The sequence below is a fragment of the Anabrus simplex genome, chromosome 2 (assembly GCF_040414725.1).
Source record: "Anabrus simplex isolate iqAnaSimp1 chromosome 2, ASM4041472v1, whole genome shotgun sequence".
Lineage (NCBI taxonomy): Eukaryota > Metazoa > Arthropoda > Insecta > Orthoptera > Tettigoniidae > Anabrus > Anabrus simplex.
In genome coordinates, this window is record NC_090266.1 from 125,113,396 (window position 1) to 125,128,236 (window position 14,841).

Consider the following 14,841-nt stretch of genomic DNA (forward strand, 5'->3'; position numbering starts at 1 on the left):
GTTGCCATTGTCATTGTTGAAAATGTGACCAGCACCATTGTCGCGCGTAGGCAAGTGTGCGGGATTCTTGGCGATACGAATGACATACTTCCGTGCATTATTGACCTTATTATAGAGGTGAACAATTTGACGGTCAATCTCATTCCTATCGTTTATTTCAATTGTGTTTAAATTTTTATTTACATGCCAGGAGAATCTACTGTAATCTAAGAATGTTCTCCTAAGGAAAAGATGGCTGTTGAAAACGAACCCAGGAAAGGTTAAAAATGATCCGTTTATGATCAGAACAAATACATCGAAAATCTACAGCCTGTTTCCAGTCATTCGACAGGGCCAGGAATGGAATGAATTAACCCCCACCTAGCGGCGACAGTAGGAATTGTGCCGGCTGCCGAAGCACTCATCTGGGGCAGTGATAGATGAATGACAAATGAAATGAAATATTGGACAGTGTTGCTGGAATGAATGATGACAGGGAAAACTGGAGTATCCGGAGTGAGCGGGATTTGAACCACGGAACCCAGCTGTGAGAGGCTGCCGCCTGAGCAACGGAGGTTCTTTATAACTACATTATGAACAGTGAAATCAATTGGTCTCACCTCCTTTTACACTCCACCGCGGTTAAGTTTATTTACCCCCACCCCCCAAAAAGAAGGCGTGTTTCTTTATGTTTAAAGGAGATTCAACACACCAATGTTCACGTCTATTACCTTCAGTTTTGAGATATAAGTATCCCCATAAAAAGAATTCACTTTTTTTTTTACATCCTTTCACTCTCCTCCCCCCCTCCCCCCCCCGCTGTGAATTTTCCGGCAAAAAAATGCTTCTATCTTTAATAGTAAAGGATCTTCTAGGTACCAATTATCACGACTGTAACTACTTCAGTTTTTGATTTATGTGTCCTCATGAAAGGAATTCAACTCCTTTTCACTCCCGCCCCCCAAGATGGTTTCCCCCCCAAAACGCGTTTTTCTTTGTTTCTAAAGCGGATCCAAATACCAATTTTCACGTCTGTAACAACTTTAGTTGTTATTAGATGTATGTATTCTCATACAATTAAGTCAATTAATTTTTCAATTCTTTAAACCCCGCTTCCCGCCTTAATTGGATTTTCCGAGAATACGTGTTTCTTTACGTTTAAGGCAGATACCAAATATCAAATTTCACGTCTGCAACATCTTCATTTTTGAGATATCAGTAGCCTAATTAAAAGAATTCAACACCATTTTCAGTCACTTTTACCCCCCCCCCTCCACCCAGTTACCCCCCTCCACCCAGTGGTATTTCCGAAAACTAACCCTTTTCTTTTTTAATAGAGATAAAAATACCATTTTCTCTTGTGTAACAGGTAATTTTTTTGAGATATACTGTAGAAATTCTCATTTTAAAAATTCACCCCTCTTTAGTTCCCCTTCAGTGGAGTTTCCAAAATCAAATCACCTATGTTTCTTTACATTTACAGGAGATTCCAAATACCCACTTTTTACGTCTGTAACATTTTACGATTCTAAGATATTCTGTAGATATAGTCTTTCAAAAAATTCACCTCAATTTGTCACTCATGTTTAACCGCCATTAATTGGATTTTCCGAAAACAAAAAAATACGTGTTTCTTTATTTTTAAAGGAGATCCCGTATACAAATTTTCAGTTCTGTAATATCTTCAGTTTCTGAGATACATGTATCCTCATTATAGACATTCAACCCATTATTCACCCTTTTACACCCCTCCTATTGGCATTTAAAGAAGGTAAATAAATACGTGCGCCTTCATTTTTAAAGGAGATTCTAAATACCAATTTTTACATCTGTAAACTTTTAAAGTTTTAAGTAGTAGACACACTCATTTTAAAAAATGCACCCCCCCCTTTTCAACCCCCCCCCCTATTTGGATTTTCCAAAAATGAAAAATACCTGTTTCTTTATTTTTAAAGTAGGTCCATAATACCAATTTTCAGGTCTGTAATATCTTCAGGTTCTGAAATATAAGTAGCCTCATTAAAGGCATTCAACCACTTTTTCAACCTTTTCCACCCTTCCTATTGGGATTTTCCGAAAACAAAAGAATACGTGTTTCCTTATTAATAAAGGAGATTCTAAATACCAATTTTTACATCTATAAACTTTAACAGTTTTGAGATATAGATACACTCATTTAAAAAAATCACCCCCTTTTCACCCCCCCCCCATTAATTGTTATTCCAAAGGCAAGAAATACGTGTTTCTTTATTTTTAAAGGAGAACCCAAACACCAATTTTCAAGTCTGTAATATCTTCAGGTTCTGAAATATAAGTAGCCTCATTAAAGGAATTCAACCCACTTTTCACCCTTTTCCACCCTTCCTATTGGGATTTTCCGAAAACAAAAAGATACGCGTTTCTTTGCTTTTAAAGGAGATTCTAAATATCAACTTTTACATCTATAAACTTTAAAAGTTTTGAGATATAGATGCTCTCATTTTAAAAATTCACCCCCCTTTTCACCCTCCCATTAATTGGATTTTCCCAAAACAAAGAAATACGTGTTTCTTTATTTTTAAAAGAGATCAAATGTATCAATTTTCAGGTCTGTAATATCATCAGTTTCTGAGATATAAGTACCAGTATCCTGATTAAAGGCATTCAACCCCTTTTTCACCCTTTTTAACCCCTCCTATTGGGATTTTCTGAAAACAAAAATATACGTGTTTCCTTATTTATAGAGAAGATTCTAAATACCAATTTTTACATCTGTAAACTTTCAAAGTTTTGAGATATAGGTACACTCATTTTAAAATTTCACCCCCCCCCCCTTTTCACCCCCTTAGCGGCGGAATATCCAAAAATCCTCTCTTAGCGAGCACCTACATCGTAATATTAATCTATGCCCAAAATTTCATTTCTTTATGTCCAGCGGTTTTGGCTCGGCGATGATGAATCAGTCAGTCAGTCAGTCAGTCAGTCAGTCAGTCAGTCAGGAAAAGTTATTTTATATATGTAGATGACCATTAGAACCCCATCTACCAAATTAACGTTCATACACCAGACGTTACAAACATTTTGTTGAATTTGTTTGCTGTACTATAGATCATCACAAAGTTACTTACGCACTGTGGCACTCATAGCTCGGTGTCTTAAATTCCTGAGATTATGTGCTCGTACTTTGAGTTTCTCGGCTCTTACGCAACCTGTCCATAGCGCTAAGGCTCGCCGCTATTCGTGTCTGTTACATTTATATTATGAGTAAGATATCCTGAGCCTACCGGACTTTTACTAGGTATAATAAAATCGGCCTTCAAACAGAGCGAGGTAAAGATCAATGCAGAGGTTATCAGTCGAACCCACCACCTTGATCTCAGAAGAGGGGGCGTTAAACAAACGTCACGCGGAGTATTTCAACCAAACTTTAGACATTATGAATATTGCCAAGCCAGGATCATGGGCATTAGATGGCGAGAATGAGCTAGAAACGAAGAGCTCTGGAACAGAACTGGTCTACGTTCTATCAAATTAACCATCAACGAGAGGAAATAGATCAGGATTGGTTACAGGTTATCACTATGTGATTTAACCAAAGTTCAACCTGGAATCTTCAGGGAAAGGAAATAGACGCAATATTACTCGAACGAGCAGTGAGAGATCTGGACGGAGATGAAGAAGGAATAACAAAATCGCGGTCGATGGAAGAAGACTATTTTGGTCGTATATTCCAGCGACAATAATAAGAGATGACTGAATGACAGGTAAGGGGATTACGGCAGCCTGATCATCAGGATCGTATACTTTGTAGTGGTTGAGATTTTGTCTAGTAATGCGTGTCGATATGATGTCTGTACTGGTCTGTGAATATGTAATTAAATGGGGTCTTGGAAGAAAGGGTCTGCGTTCTACTTGGTTGATAGCATCCCGACATTCGCCTGGAAGCGAACTGAAAAACCACGGGAAACCAGTTATAAGATAGCCAAGAGTAGAGTATTAAATGACTTCCCTCCTGTATTACATAACTATTTTGCTAGTGGTTTAACGTCACACTAAGGTAGGTTTTTGGCGACAAGCTTAATTATATTACCACTGGGCATTGTTCCATATAAAACTGGTCTTAAGTTAGTCGTAGAGCCTAGAATCGAACCCGAGACAGCCGGGCGGGAAGCTACCATGTTCCTTATTTCGTGCTTTTCCATTTTCAAATCAGACAAATGGTGTGGCTGTACGTTATATCAACGCCACCGTTGCTACCTTCCCAATATTGGCTCTTTCCCATCCTTGCATGGCTGTTTTAGTACGCTACGTCAAGCCATTTGCAAAAATCTCCTGTCATAATCCCTGCACTTCTGAGAAGTCTGGATCTCTTCAGTGCACCTCTTGATGTGTCATTTTCTAACCCCTCTGTGGGATGTGTTAAAATAAAGGGGAAACATTTTTAATTAAACATTCTAGCCATTTGTTTGAAATGTTATTATTTGCCTCGCCTACCGCAGTTGAGGGTCAGTAACGCTGCTCCTAAGAAATAATTTGTTTTCCTCAACTAAGTTTTAAACATCAGTCATATATTTCGATTGAAGAAACCACACTTCCTGACAAAGAATGAATGATTTGACTCAGCGCCAGACTTTGTGTACCTCATTCTGTGGAAGTCTTCCGTAAGAACATAATTGTTTATGTTACTCTTTAATATCAGTTTATCCAATACACTTTTGCCAGTAAATTATGCTAGTGATAAGCAGTGTTTAGGGTCTTTTCATTTTATTTTTTTGCTATTTGCTTTACGTCGCACCGACACAGATAGGTCTTATGAAGACGATGGGACAGGAACGGCCTAGGAATGGGAAGGAAGCGGCCGTGGCCTTAATTAAGGTACAGCCCAGCATTTCCCTGGTGTGAAAATGGGAAACGACGGAAAACCATCTTCAGGGCTGTCGACAGTAGGATTCGAACCCACTATCTCCCGGATGCGAGCTCACAGCTGCGCGCTCCTAACCGCATGGCCAACTCGCCCGGTAGGGTCATTTGTAGGGAATGTTATAATTTAAACTCGTTCGAAAAGCGTAGAAATGCGAAGTGTAGTTACACCTCCGCAGGGTCAGCTCGGAACGACAGATTTTTTTTGCTAGTTCCTTTACGTCGAACCGACACAGATAGGTCTTATGGCGACGATGGGATAGGAAAGGGCTAGGAGTTGAAAGGAAGCGGCCGTGGCCTTAAATAAGGCACAGCCCCAGCATTCACCTGGTGTGAAAATGGGAAACCATGGAAGACGAAATTCAGGGCTGCCGACAGTAGGATTCGAACCCAGTATCTCAGAGCTGCGCTTCTTTTACCGCACGGTCAACTCACCTGGTGAACGACAAATTGAGGACGACGCTGAAGTAATAAGAAATGACACTTGTAAAATGTACTTTTGAAAATGTGTTATGTTTGTCATTTATACCAAGAATGTCACTTGAGAATCAAATTGTCAAAACGAGATTTTTCGAAAATTTCGAGCAAACCTCCCAGGAGTGAAAATTTTTGTCAGGGTGTAGGGTAGTCCAGCGTTATGTATGCGTTGAAGGTAAGTGCTTAAAATAGCTCGTGACATTTTAATAAGATTTTGAAGTTAATTTGAAAGGTACACTATCTTAAGTGTTCAAAAGATATGACGTAGGAGGGTGGACGTACCGGTACCTAGAATAACATTAACTTCGATCATGGACGTCACTGGGTGGTGTCTTCCAGTACAGTAAGCCACGTATATAGTAGATGATTTAAGTTTCAATGTTTAAGAGACCCAAAATCTTGAAAAAAAAAAAAAAAAAAAAAAAAAAAAAAAAAAAAAAAAAAAAAAAAAAAAAGCATGTATCGTAAGTGGACCTGTGTAAGAAATTTGTTTGTTCGGGGCCTGAGCCTCCCTGTATGAACCAACCAGCAATTCTCCATGAGAATGTGCTCCTTCTTTTCGGTCATCCTTGTACTGGGTGACATTATTATTATTATTATTATTATTATTATTATTATTATTATTATTATTATTATTATTATTATTATTATTATTATAGCTGCCTCTGTGGATCCGTGGTAGAGCGTCGGCCTCCGGATCCCAAGATAGCGGGTTCAAACCCGGCAGAGGTAGTCGGATTTTTGAAGGGCGGAAAAAAGTCCATTCGACACTCCATGTCGTACGATGTCGGCATGTAAAAGAACTCTGGTGATACATTTGGTATTTACCCGACAAAATTAATTAAATCTCAGCCATAGACGCCCAAGAGAGATCCGGTTTACTCTAGGTCCGCTAGATGGCAGACAGAGTAAACCGGAACGTCGAAATTGACGAGCAGACAGCCAGATGGCGTCAAATCGAAATGTCTGCAAACGGTAGCTGAGGCCATACGATTATTATTATTATATTATTATTATTATTATTATTATTATTATTATTATTATTATTATTATTATTATTATTATTATTATTCGCTGGGGCCATCAAGGACCACGTTAAGTCTTGTTGCATTTGACACTGAACTTGGCCTTCTTTAGAGCCCAAATTTCCGTCATTCTTTGTGAGTGGGCCTGCTTACGCTCCTCTGTCCAGGCGGCACCGTGTCTTCTCTTCGCTTGCTCGTCTCGCTTTAGCCCGTTCGTCAATATTTTCTTGCGGAAAGTTAAGGGCGTCTTCAGCTGAGATATGTAGCATTTGCAGTTCTTCTTTGGTATTTCTAAACCAGGGAATTGTGGTTTTGGGGTTTGAATCAAAACAGTGAAAGATTTCCTTAGTTAACTTTCTTCCGTCCATTCTTTTCAGATGACCGTAAAATCGTGCCCGTCTTTTTCTGATTGTATCGGTAATTTTCTCTATTTTGCTGTAGACTTCCTTGTTGGATCTCTTTTGATGGATTCCATTTCTGTACTTTGATCCCAAGATTCCTCTCACAATTTTGCGTTCTCTTTTCTCCAGTTCTTCAAGGAGTCCTTTGCTGGCATTTAGAGACAGGGTTTCAGCTGCATATAGAACTCCTGGCTTCAGAACTGTTTCATAGTGACGTATCTTGGTGTTTTGGGAAAGGCATTTTTTTGTTGTAGATTGTGCGGGATGTTTGGTAGGCTATTTCCAGTTTGCGTACTCGCTCCTGAAGTGCTTCTTTGTCCAGTCCATTTTTCATGATGATCTCACCCAGGTATTTGAATTTGTCTACTCGGGTGATGTCCCCGTATTTTGTGTGGAATTTTGGTGGAGCCTCTTTGATGTTAGTCATTACTTCTGTTTTCTCAAACGGTATCTGCAAACCAGTTTGTTCGGCAATTTCCTTTAAAATTTCAACTTGAGCTCAAGTGGTTTCTATGTCGTTTGAGAGAACAGCAATATCATCGGCAAATGCTAAGCAGTCTGTTGCGATCCCCTTAGATTTGGTTCCTATTCTCAATGGACTGTAGTTGGTTTCCTGTAATCTCACCCGCCAGGTTCTGATGATCTTTTCAAGAACACAGTTGAAGAGTATCGGGGATAGCCCATCACATTGTCGGACTCCTGTTTTGATGTCAAAGGAATGCGAGAGACATCCGTGGAACTTCACCTTGGATTTTGTATCGGTCAGGGTGGCTCTAATTAATGCCAGCAGTTTCAAATCAACTCCAAATTCATTTAAGATGTTTAGCAGGACTTCCCGGTCAATGGAGTCGTACGCTTTCTTAAAGTCCACAAAGACAGACACATACTTCTTGGACCTTAGTGTACAATATCTGATGATCGTTTTGAGATTTTGGATCTGTTCAGCTGTTGAGCGACCTTTCTTGAACCCTCCTTGGTATTCACCTATTTGATGTTCGACTTGTGCTTCCAAGCGCTCCAGGATGGCAAGTGATAGAATTTTGTAAGTCACGGGTAGCAAAGATATTCCTCTGTAGTTGTTGATGTTCTTCATGCTGCCTTTTTTGTGTAATGGATGGATCAAAGCTATTTTCCAATCTTCGGGTACGGTCTCCTTGTTCCAAATTTCTTCTATTTGCTTTTGCAAGATATAAAGTGATCCCTCTGGGGCATATTTCCATAGTTCTGCTACTACTGAGTCTTCCCCCGGCGCTTTGTTATTTTTGAGACGGGCAATGTGGCGCTTGATTTCATCTCTGTCGGGTGGTCTGGAATCTGGGTACCTGAGTAAGGGTTCCTTGGTCTCAATGAGGATTTGCGGTTTAGAGCAATTAAGTAAATTCTTGAAATAATCTGCCAGAATGCTGCAATTTTCTTCATTTGACGTCACCAGTGTGCCGTCCTTTCGCTCAAAGCATAGAGATGGTGGTTTATAGCCAGTGAGTTTGCGTTTGAAGGCTCTATAGTACTCTCTGCTTTCATTCTTCCTAAAGTTTTGTTCTATCTTTTCAATGAGAGATTTTTCGTATTTACGTTTCTCAGTTCTGAATACCCCAGCTGCTTGGGCACGTTGGGTTTTGTAGGTTTCCCAATCATTTTCTGATTTCGTAGAGTAGTACTGTTTCCATGCACTGAGTCTTTCTTGGAGGACATATTCGCAGGTACTATTCCACCAGGCATGCTTTTTGCTTCTCATGATTTCTGCAACGTCTTTGGCGGCCTCAACAAGGAGACGTTTGGCGTTGTTAAAGTCACAGTCATTTGGTCTAGCCTTCTCCTGGAACTCCTCGACCCTTCGCCGAAGTTTATCATTGTCGAAGCGTGTGACCTGTTTGGTTGTCTTCCTTGTGTTTGCGGGAATTGGTTTGAATTTGATAAGAGACATATAATGATCTGAGGCCACATTGATGCCTTTCTTTACCTTGACATTCATAATCTCAGGGCTGTTTCTCCTGGAGATTGCAACATGATCAATTTGGAACTGTCCGAGAGCTTGGACGGGAGAACGCCAAGTCATTTGCTTTCTGGGTACATGGCGAAAGTGGGTCGACATGACCTGCAGGTTGTGATTTTATTATTATTATCATTATTATTATTATTATTATTATTATTTCATTTTTTATTTTTTTATTTTTTAAGGAGGAAGTCATACTTTCCAGTGTCGACTCAGTTAAATGTAACTTTAAAGCTGTCGAATACACAAGTTAAATATAAATATTACACTATAACATACCTGTAAAAAGAAACACACTTTTGAACATAGAATAGAAATAGTGTGTCTTTTTACTCCTTGTTCAATTGCTTTTTACAGGTATGTTATAGTGTAATATTTATATTTAACGTGTGTGTTCGACAGATTGGAAATTCTTTTAAGTTACATTTATGTGGGTGACTTAGATATTTCAGCCGATCACCTCTTATATCGCCAGCGTGAGTCTGTCCGGTAGTATGTAAAGATACTCATATAAACCAGCTCTCTGTCTGTAGATTTAATAATGTAATTTGCTTTACGTCCCACTACCTACTTTTTTTACGATTTTTGGATACGCTAAGGTGCCGAAATTTAGTCCTTCAGCATTTCTCTTATGTGCCAGTAAACCTACCACCGGGCGAGTTGGCCGTGCGCGTAGAGGCGCGCGGCTGTGAGCTTGCATCCGGGAGATAGTAGGTTCGAATCCCACTATCGGCAGCCCTGAAAATGGTTTTCCGTGGTTTCCCATTTTCACACCAGGCAAATGCTGGGGCTGTACCTTAATTAAGGCCACGGCCGCTTCCTTCCAACTCCTAGGCCTTTCCTCTCCCATCGTCGCCATAAGACCTATCTGTGTCGGTGCGACGTAAAGCCCATAGCAAAAAAAAAAAGTAAACCTACCAACACGAGGCTGACGTATTTGAGGACCTTCAAATACCACCGGACTGAGCCAGGATCGAACCTGCCAGGTTGGGGTCAGTAGGCGAGCGCCTCAATCGTCTGAGCCACTCAGAGCGGCGTTTGTAGATTTACCGGCGTTTAAAAGGGCTACTGAAGTATTAAAAAAAATACCGTATTGTTGTCCCCGGAAACCGTAAGAATACTAAGTGGTCGTAAAATCAATAATTTTAATTGTTATCGTTCCGAATTTTGCATCATAGCTGTCCTATTGTAATGATTTCACTGGAACACATCCTTGCCAAATCTTTCTGCAATATCGCGGAACATCCGCCTTCTCGTAGCCTTATTACACAGCCTCCTTCAAATTCAGTAATCGGCTGATACTTGCTCGTCTCCTTAAAGCCATGTTTGACTCACACCTACCTCACAACTTTAACACCGGACGATGACTAACGCTCATGTAATGTTCAGACCGTATTAAAAACAAACTTGTTTTGCAAGGTCATAGTGGCGCTACTAGCATTACTCATCGTCGACTAGCGCGCAAATTTTAATAGGCGTCATCTTTCAGATGTGCAAACACGCCTCCCAAATTTCGATTATTTAGCACAACTCCTTCTTGGTGTTTGATTTCATTTCCCGCCACTGTACTTAGTGGAACATAAAACCCTTATTATTATTATTATTATTATTATTATTATTATTATTATTATTATTATTATTATTATTATTATTATTATAAACATGCATTTCTCTTTACGAGTTGTGACTATTTTAATATTAACATTTATATCACCTGTGAAGTATTGTTCCAAGCGATATTATTTTTTTGTTAGAACATGCAATATTGTGTACAGTTCTACCGAGCTCGATAGCTGCAGTCGCTTAAGTGCGGCCAGTATCCAGTATTCGGGAGATAGTAGGTTCGAACCCCACTGTTGGCAGCCCTGAAAATGGTTTTCCGTGGTTTCCCATTTTCACACCAGGCAAATGCTGAGGCTGTACTTAATTAAGGCCAGGGCCGCTTCCTTCCCACTCCTAGCCCTTTCCCGTCCCATCGTCGGTGCGACGTAATGCAACTAGCAAATTTACAATTCTGCTGTAAAAAACGTTGCCGGGAGAATGTGTCGCAGTAACAGGGTATTTCAATAGTAGTAGTAGTGACAGTAATCTCAGCGCAGGCCATTAAAAGCCCTTGGAGGAGTGGAAGTTAAAATCGTCCACTATCCATAAACTCCATGTGACCCTCCAGAAGTAGCATTCACATGTCAACTTTTTTCGATTTCCTGACGGGTGAACCGAGCATGTCTTTACCTCCTCGGCTTGCCAGCCGATAATAATAGATGTTGTCGCTTAAGTGCGACCATTGTTAAGTATTCAGGAGACGGTGGGTTCGAACCCCACTGTCGACAGTCTTGAAGATGGATTTTTGTGGTTTCCCATTTTCACACCAGGCAACTTGTAAATGATAATAATAATAATAATAATAATAATAATAATAATAATAATAATAATAATAATAATAATAATAATAATAATATCTTCTTTCGACGCCGCTGTGCTAAGTTTGGCGGAACACCCAGGCTCAGTTTAGGACTTGGCCGGCGGTTGTAGACCAGCACCCCTTCCTGCCGCCATATGCTGGTTCTAGTCAAAATCTCACCCGAAGTCAATCGGATTTGAACTAATGTACTCAGGTTGGGTGTCGAGTTACTAGACATAATTCTTCATAGGCCTAACTGTTGTAAGAATGATAATCGTCGGTTAGTGGTGTTAGTCTCGCAGAGACCCGTTCTTTCCCTTTATCACGGTAGCTTCTAAATTAAAGAGGTAACACCGACAGTCATATTCTAAAAGCCTTTCCTCCCATTTCCATGATCGTGCTATATTCGTGTCATTCCTGGCATAACGGAATTCCGTCACAATAAGATCAAAGCTCATTGTTCTCCTCGTAGTTAATGAGGGCTCAGTAGCTGTTTCCAAGAGGAACCTGCATTTACTCTCACATTGAGAAGCTCTGTTAGTAGATATTGGTATTCAAATAAAAATTGGTATTGAAATAAAACAATTTTTATCTGCCGATATTTTTCAGTCTAGAAACTCTCGCAGTGATTACATTCCAATTCTATTGTGTAAAAGAAAAGACCGTACTTCAGTAGCGTAGCCAGGATTACCGATGGGGTTTATAGATACAAAACAATAGGATATAATGGAGGTGCTTGTGCGTGTGTGGTGCGCGCATACATGAGTGAAGGACACTGATACAATTAAATTATGTTGATATTCAGATTGCATTACCGGTGCATTTCAACATCTCACATTAAAATTCAGAACAAGAACAATATGATCAAGGTGATTAGTTTTACGGCGAATGGTATGTTCTGATTACAATTTAAAATCCAACTTTCGAGGCTTCTTAAGAAATAGATTCAGGAGATCTGTTGGTTGTACAATGACTGTATGTCTTTATGAATGTTCAAAAGAGCCACTTGTTTACTGTCAGTTTCTGTTCATTTTTTCTGTAAACATTTCATGGGGGGAGGGGGGGGACTAACCTCCAGTGCCCCCTATCCCTTGGCTTCGCACCTGCCGTGTTTTTCTTCTGCAATAATATGTGAAGAATCCACTTCGGTATATCCATCTCGTTTCTTAACATAATTATCTCCCAGGATATCACATTAAATCATTGCAATGTCTGCGTCTTTCTTAGGAAGTAGTTGAACGGTTTAGAAAAATAATATATTTTGAAAACAGGTTAGGATTTGAGCCGTACGTGTATTTGAAGATAATTGTGGATAAATAAATCTTTCAGTCCGGAGTCTTTTCCCATGAGCAGAAAATATAATTTTTATGAAATTTGACTTTCTCTAAGTAAACAAAATCTGCACTGTGGCAGATTGAAAAGTAACGCACATTTTTACGTAATATTTAATGATCAGGAAAAACAAACAACTGCACGAAAAGTTACCAAATTTACCTAAGTTATTTGTCAACATATGAACCTAGTCTCACGGGACATTTCTTCCATCGTGTCTTCTAGTTGAATATACTGTGCCTCGTTCATAGAACTCCTTTTCCTGCGAATGTAGCCACCTGCGCCCGACCAGTTTCATTTCTTCATCGGAACCTAGCAATTCCTTCAGTGGTCTAAAGAGATGAAAGTCTGATGGTGCAAGGTCTGGACTGTATGGTGAATGAGCGAGTATATTTCGCCGTGCTTCTCAGTTTTTGCACGAACAGAAACCGCAACGTGGGGGAAACATTGTCATGAAGAAGTTTCTGTTAGGGCACGGCGCAACTTTGACAGTGTAGAAGCGTAGATTTTAAGCTTTCACAGTGTTCCTAGTTTGAAGAAATTCCATCGGAGTACGTCATGCCTGTCCCAGAATGCCGTCTCTCACAGAATACAGTCTCTAGGACCTGTTTTGCCCATATCTTTGGTGGTGGAGAGACGGAATGTTTTGTTTCGAGCATGAAATGCTACGCCATGGCTCATCGCCAGTCACCGCACCTCCCACAGTCATACTCATGCTTATGCTCATTCTCAGGCTCTTCTGCTCTTCTGACAAATCCCTGACACCCAGCGCGCTCTGACTTCGGGGAATCCGTACTCGTCATGCTCAGTATTGAAAGAAGCTGTATCTGCAATTACTGTCAATTTTTTTAAAGTTAGAAGGTTTAAAATGAAGGTCTGGCAATTGATAGCTTGCTGTAGCCCTTGTAAGGCTTTTATTTATTGGCAGTCGGGATTTGGACCGTACAGAATTGGAGAAATCTGTTGACGCAATATGCTGTTTTGATGTGTAGAATCTGACTTTTGTTTTTAATTGGCGCTCCGTAAAGCTATGGAACTCCCTCTATTTACAACTAGTTCTTTGGCCTCGTTTAGTTCCCTAACTATTGATAAGAACCATCGCTTCCCACTGCTGCCATAGTCAGTTCATCATTTTTCTAAACACCATTCGCCTCGCATGCCCCCACCACCAAAGCTGGTTCATACGCACAGCTTTATCCGCCGAGCCTTTATCGCCTCATTGCGAATAGTCTCCTGTCATTGTTCCCATATGTTTGTGCCAGCAGTACACTACAGACAGTTCTACCCTTTTAATATCTTTTATCTCTGAAAACCGTAAAAGTAGTTAGTTGGGACGTAAAACTCATAATCGTTTTCTTCCTTGCCTTTCTACAGTTACCTGGGTTCGGCATTTTGTTTGCTTCAGCTAGTTTTACGGCCGGATACTTTTCTCGACGCCAGCCCCATGTGGACGAATGTATTCACTATTGCGTGTTTCTGTCATGGGCTGAAGAGGGATGTGCTATGTGTACATGGACGTGTGTACCGAGAAAAACACAAAAACCTTGTCCCCGAACCTGAGGAATTGACTTATTATTTTATACTTTAATCCGTTTACCATCCACGGTTGGTTTTTGCCCCGGACTCTGTGGTGGATCCCACCTCTACCACCTCAAGGGCAGTGTTCTGGAGCGTGAGACATTTGGCCAGGATGACCAGTACCTCGCCCAGGTGGCCTCGCCTGCTATGCTGAACAAGGGCACTGAAGGAGGTGGGAAGATTGGCATAGGCAAGGAACGGGGAAGAAAGCGGCCCTAGCCTTAAGTTAGGTACCATCCGGCATTTACCTGGAGGAGAAATGGGTTACCACGGAAAACCACTTCGAGGATGGTTGAGGTGGGAATCGAACCCCCTCTTCTTAATTGACTTCCCGAGGTTGAGTGGAACCCGTTCCAGCCCTCGTACCACTTTTCACATTTCGTGGCAGAGCCGGAAATCGAACCCAGGCCTCCGGGAGTGGCAGTTGATCACACTAACTACTACACCACGGAGAGGCGGAGAATTAGCTGTTCCTAGTTAAAATCCCCGGCCCGTCCGGGAATCGAACCGGGGTCCTCTGGACCAAAAATCAGTGCGCTGACCATTCAGCTAAGGAGCCGGACTTATTATTATTATTATTATTATTATTATTATTATTATTATTATTATTATTATTATTATTATTATCTTCATTTGTAGATTATTTTCTTTTTACTGTTTTACTATTTGAAGTCACGCTAACGCGGCTTTCTGTGACTCTGAGGCAAGAAAAGGCCCGGACTTGGGGGGTTGCTACTGTGTCCTGATTTAGATTCA

General features: G+C 40.5%; 1 protein-coding gene across 2 annotated transcripts in view; it reads left to right on the forward strand.

The window, feature by feature from the left end:
• The window catches only part of pyd (polychaetoid), a 707,172-nt gene that overhangs the window by 319,703 nt on the left and 372,628 nt on the right, over window positions 1–14,841 (forward strand). The gene's annotated exons all lie outside the window — the stretch shown is intronic.